Consider the following 6,139-nt stretch of genomic DNA (forward strand, 5'->3'; position numbering starts at 1 on the left):
GTCTATGTCTGGTAACATGTGCCAAACAATATCTGGTCATGGTTATTTTAGATATCAAAAGGCAAAATGTGTGATATGACCAAAGCACAGGTTTTAAGGTTTTGATATTATACCACAAAGCATTGATGAAATGACATATGAAGCTGTTTAAAGAGAATTGTATGTATTAATCATACAGGTACTTATTAACATTTTAAGAGAATACTTTTAGAATCCCTTCCCATTACATTAAAAAAATGCATATATTATCTTTATTATAAATATGATCAATGCTATTTTAAACCACTGTGTGTAAATGAACAGCATCTTTACAGACATTTAAGTTCAAGCTAAAGCCTGAGTAGACTGATAAATTAATGTGATGATCAGTTATTAATCTTAGTGTCACTGAGCTATTTTGAGAGATGAAGGAATTGAACTCAGTAATGAACATGTTCAGTAGTGCTAAGCTTGCATCAGTGTTGTTGGAGCATAATGCCATTAACTGAAAATCACAGCTAACCACTTCAGAGTCATGTTTGCTATATTTTGTTACTGGGATATGGAGAATTGTTTGCCTAGTTCATGAGAGAGCATTCGGATTGTGGGAGCAGCAGTGGACTAATGAGCCAAAATAATGTTGAGATATTTGTAACTTCTTTTAAAGTAGAAAACCAGTAACCAGTAAAAGCAAGGAACAGTGTGAATGAAATAAATATTACATCAGCAGAGTTTTTTACCGTCTGTCATCAAAATTTAATCTAAATGCATTTTAAATGTATTCTGAATATGTTACTTTCTATGTGTTGTAATGAAATACATTACTGAATACATTTAGCACAGTTTATTCAATATTCACTCATCACTGTTTTTTCAAACTATTCTGCCCCACCCTGAAAATATGTTTAAAGCTCCCTCTAGTGTCGAAGACCTGTGCTATCATTTGTTGATCTACACTGTGCAGTCTTCCAATGTGCAGTCTATCTTACAATACTAGTGTCTTGGGCGCATCACTAATTGTTCTGAAATCCAAAAGAAAGGAGGAACAAGTTTTCTCCAGCAGTACTTCCTCTCATCATAGCAGTGAGTCATTAATCAGTAGTGTGAATCAGAGTCCAGTCAGAACTTACAGAGAAACTGATCCACTGAGACATCTGAAACACAGCCATAGTCACTCACATTGGTTTGCTCATACTGTTCCATTGTGATGACCTTACTAGTTACAGAGGTCTTCCGTTCTGGACAGTTCATGGTTTCAAATGAGTGTCTGATGATTTGGATAATGTAGTTTGCATGATGTTCTTTGTATGGTATGTACTTCCTTCACTTATTAGCCTTATATGACATACCTGGAACAGTCTACAAGTACAGAGATCACAGCAAGAAATAATAGCAAGATATAGCTATAGATCTAGAACACGCAAAGCACTCTTTTAATATTAATGATGACAACTAGGTTCAGTAATTAGCTCAAAATTGAAAACAGTTATACAGTAACACAGTTATCTTCAGGAATGTACATGTACTATAGTGTGCTTTGTGATAACTGTATTTTAAAGCCTATTTAAGTGACATTAATTCTACAGGCATTATTGGTTCAAAGGGGAATTCCAGTGATTTTTCAAGATTTGTGCATAATTTAATGGTTAAAATGTAAACAAGGTCATTCAGAGTGGTCTGATGTGAAATGCTCTTTTCTAGAAATTTAAGTCAAAATTGTTCACAGCGGTGCAGAAGCCAAACCTCTGAAGTATTTACAACTACCCAACAGAAAGTCATCGCATGAAATAGTTATGATTACACTGCCTAAGATTGTTTTATGATAGTGTGGAGGTATGGTTTTGGCCTAAAACTTGTGTTGTAAAGTCTATTCATGTGGAGAGGTATATGCAGGATATTGTATGGCGAAATAGTTTCTAAAGAAATATATTATTTCAGATCTGCCAGTGTTTTACCATTATCAGCATTACATATTAAAGACAAGTGTGGGGTTTGCTAGTCGTTTTGGATCATAAATAAAACAGCTATAGTTGCATTGCAGGCATTGTAGCCCCTGGTTCCCATCACCAAAAAAGAAATCTGAATCAGTAAGTTTGACTACAATGCACCATTTCACATTAAATCACTGTGTATTTATATCTCAGAAATGTAGAAATGTTTAAAAAATGGTGGAATCCCCCTTTAAGCACACCAGCTAAGCCTCTTTGCTTTTGCCCTGCTTTTTGCAGGGGTGTCCAATCTTAAAAAACATAACATGTTAAAAAACATATATTTGCAGAGATGTTGTGTGTTGTCTCACACTGATGACGTTTATTTAGCCTACTCATGTAATGTTTTTATTTGTATGTTTATTGCTTATAATTTGAAAACGTTTGTTTCTTTGATTCTTCTTCTTTTTTCACTTATGTTTTATGACTTAAAGTGACATTACAGGCCCACTACAAACTACTGCCTCCCCAGAGTTCAGGCTTGCAGACAACTACAGGGTGCTTCGCAGTTGAGAAACCCTGACAGTACTGGTAGTACTGAGTTAAGTTTTCTCAGTTACATTAACTTAGGTACACTTTAAGTATAATTAATAAATACTGTGTCTTTTCTGAGCACTGTCTTCTCTTTATTTAACTTATCACCTTTATCAACCATCATCAGATAAAGCAGGAGCAGGCACGGACCATCCCATGGGTTTTACAGCAAACGCCTAGCACCCCCGCGAGCAATAACAAAATCAAAACTTAAGTAGAAGCACAGCTAAAAATGAACTAAAAATGAACTAATGTAACTAATTTCAACCCTGTATGCCCAGTCAGTCAAATTTCTGATGCACTTGACATCATTGCCAAATGCTTTTAATTTTTTCCCCCAATCAATACTTAGCAACTGTTTTCCCACTATCCGCCATTACCGTTTTTTTTTATTTGTTTTGTGTTGTGTTTATTTTCTGTGTGAATGTAGTTTGTAATTTAAAGGTCCAGATGTTCAAAAGAATTGTCTGGGGGATCTGTAGAAGTGAGACCAGATACCCATTTCCAAAGTCAAACAGAAAAAAACATCAGATGAGTTTAAACAAAAAATTGGCTGTGTTGTTGTGATCTGTGGTGATCTGCGAACTGTGTACTTTTGCACATAGTCATCAAAGGTCATCAAAGGAAAGATATAACATAAATAGTGCATAAACATTTTTCATGCCTGCTGTGGCAATATGCTTTAGCTTGAGATATTTGATGGTTAGCTTTTTAAATTTGCTTGTGTTTTTTCTTGTCTTTGTTTTTACATCCTAGCATGTTTGAGTGTGTGGCAACTTGCCATTGTCTTTATGCAACCAGGGCAGGACAACAGAGTCCCTTCTGGATAAAAAAGGACGAGAAGATATTACCTAATAATGCCATGCGTGGCGTAACCTGTTAAGATTTCAATGTCTATATTTATTTCATAGCACCGTGCAACACAGTTGAAATGTTACTTCAAATAGACAACATATATTACACATTTTTCAAAAAAAAAGACACTGCCTAACACTGCTGTTAATATGCTGGCATTCTTGTACTACACAGATCTCGTGTAACTCGATGTGATCGTGGCCCATTCTGGCCTTGGTTTGAAAACTTTTCTAGAGCCTGGGAAGTGAGCAAGGTGGCAGCACATCATCCTTTCTTCAAAACATTCTACTTGCAGTAGGACATACTCCATATGGTCTGCATAGTCCTACAGATAGTTCATGAGTGGTAATGGGCCACTTTGGAGTTGCTAGATCACTATTATTGCTATAATTCCTTGACAACCCTGATCAGACCACCTCACATTGTACTCACTGCAATAGAGAAGTAACTTTAGCTAGTACTCATGGAGCATGTGGTGGGTGATGACCCTTGCTGCTGTGGTCAGAATTTTAGCCCTTGTGTACCAAGTGTGAATCTACTGTTCAACCCACTAGAAAGGCCTGTCCCACCCTCACTTGCCACTGGGTGGAGCAATGCGAGATGTGGAACAGAATCAGATATGGTATGCTACATGCAGTTCATTAGGAAGAGATTCACTGAGATGCCCCAGGACTGTTCCTTTGCCATGATGAGCCAGTGGGGGCAAGGGCAACATATGTCCTGGCTCAGGTCAGGTGGGTGTTATTCTGGCTACTGATCTGGACCCATAATGCCTATTTGCCCTGTGTTTCTCTCCTTTTGCATGGTTGTGAGGAGTTTATTGGCCAAGTTTATATTAATAATTAAATGGTAAATAATAATCAGCTGCTCATTAGACTGGAACAAGCATACAAACTCATTGGAATTCCCTATAATGTGTGATTCTGGTTGTCATGTAACCAAATGTTTGTTACTCATGGAATAGTCTAGTAATTATTTATAAGGTTTCCATAGCACTGCTGATATGAAGTTCTATCATCAGCTGAGTGTTTGCAGTGAAGCACAGACATTAATGTAGCTTGAATGTTTTTATTTTATCATTATTGTGTGTCTATTCATTATATGTATCTTTTGAGTTAGTGATACTAAAGTTATTTAAGGCAATCAGTTGCCACAAATATTTGAGTTGTCACTCATTTTGATTTGTAATTACTTTCAAAAGTTTAGTAATAGGAATAAATATTTTGTAACAAATAAAAATATTTGTCACTTTCCTCAATAATGTAATTATTATGAAATTTAAATATATATGTAAAACAAACCCTAGATCTGTAAGTTCTACAAACATAAGAATTTTAATTTAATGAAATATAAAAATTACCTTCACCAAAAAAAAGCAGTGATAAGATGTTGTAAGAACCAGGTGGGGGACATTTTACTTCTGATGCAGATGTGGTTAACACCAACCGCATACAGGATGTAAGCTCTCACAGAAACTGACCCAGATGTGCATGGGAACAGATCAGAGTGTAAAACAGAGTTTGAAAGATATACGCTTAAATAGCATAATGAACATAGAGAAACATCAGCCATTTGGTAGAGAAGCCTGAACACAACACCAGCTAATAGATTGTTAGTTTGGTGAAATAATGACTTGAGTAAATGTGGTACCTTCCAACTATAAAAAGTACCAAGTCAGCACTCAAGAGTACTGAGTAACTCACAGAACTATTTAGTACATCTAGCATCCATCAGTACAGGAACTGTTAGTTGGGCTTGTAAGGGTTTTCCTTTTTTGATGTGCTCTTGGTCTAAAATGAACAACCTCAAAAGTGAGAGGAGTAGCCAATCACAAAACAGATTTTTTTCACTGACATAACATGACTAATGTAAATTCAGCACAAAACAAAATAGTAAAATGTAAATTGTAAACTGTAAATTGAAAAATGGAATGGGGAAATTTGAACAAGAAGCTGGTGAGTGAGAAGTGACTTCAGCCTCGTAAAAAGTCGAACGTTGAGAGACATTGTACAAGAAACTCACAGAAAAGTTTCCTGACTGAGATGCGTGAAAAGCAGCTAAAGCTGACATAAAGCTTAAAGCGAAGCAAAGTAAGTCTGCTTTTTTGTTTATATTTTTAGCCTATACTAGTACATCAGCACATTCTGAGACATATTTACAGCCATGATGGTAAAACAGACATAAAACGTTGTGGCTCCCAAGGTAGTTTCATTTTTGTTGAAAGGACAAAATGGCACTTCTCAACATTTCAGTTGTGACCCCTGAGCTAAGCCTACTAGTAAGGGGTGATCAGCGTGTGACCATTTGTTCAAACTGTCCGAGGCTCAGTCAGGATTGCACCAGCCCAGTTAACGACCACGTTCTATGGTTTGAATTTTGCGCAGACTGCCTGAAGCCTATAGTGAAATTGTAGCGAAAATTATCGCTATAGCTACACAAACATTTGTAGGCGCTACAGCTATTAGCTACCTTTCATAAAACTGTAGCGGCTACAGCTATTAGCTACATTTCATAAAACTGTAGCGGCTACAGCTATTAGCTACAAAAATTTGTAGTTAGCTACAAAAAATAGCAGGCTACTTAACTACTTGCATGGTCTAGCTCTTTGTAGATGTGCCGTTGTTGCTCGTACATGCTTTGTTTCCACAATAACACCACTTACAGTTCACCAGGGCAGGTCTAGCAGTGCAGAAATTTTACAATCATTTAAAGTCAAAGACCCATTTATAACTCATGAGTTTGCATGGCTATATGCTTGACTTTAAAAACCTGTTAGCAATGGG

The sequence above is a fragment of the Colossoma macropomum genome, unplaced genomic scaffold, assembly GCF_904425465.1.
Source record: "Colossoma macropomum unplaced genomic scaffold, Colossoma_macropomum, whole genome shotgun sequence".
NCBI classification, from domain to species: domain Eukaryota; kingdom Metazoa; phylum Chordata; class Actinopteri; order Characiformes; family Serrasalmidae; genus Colossoma; species Colossoma macropomum.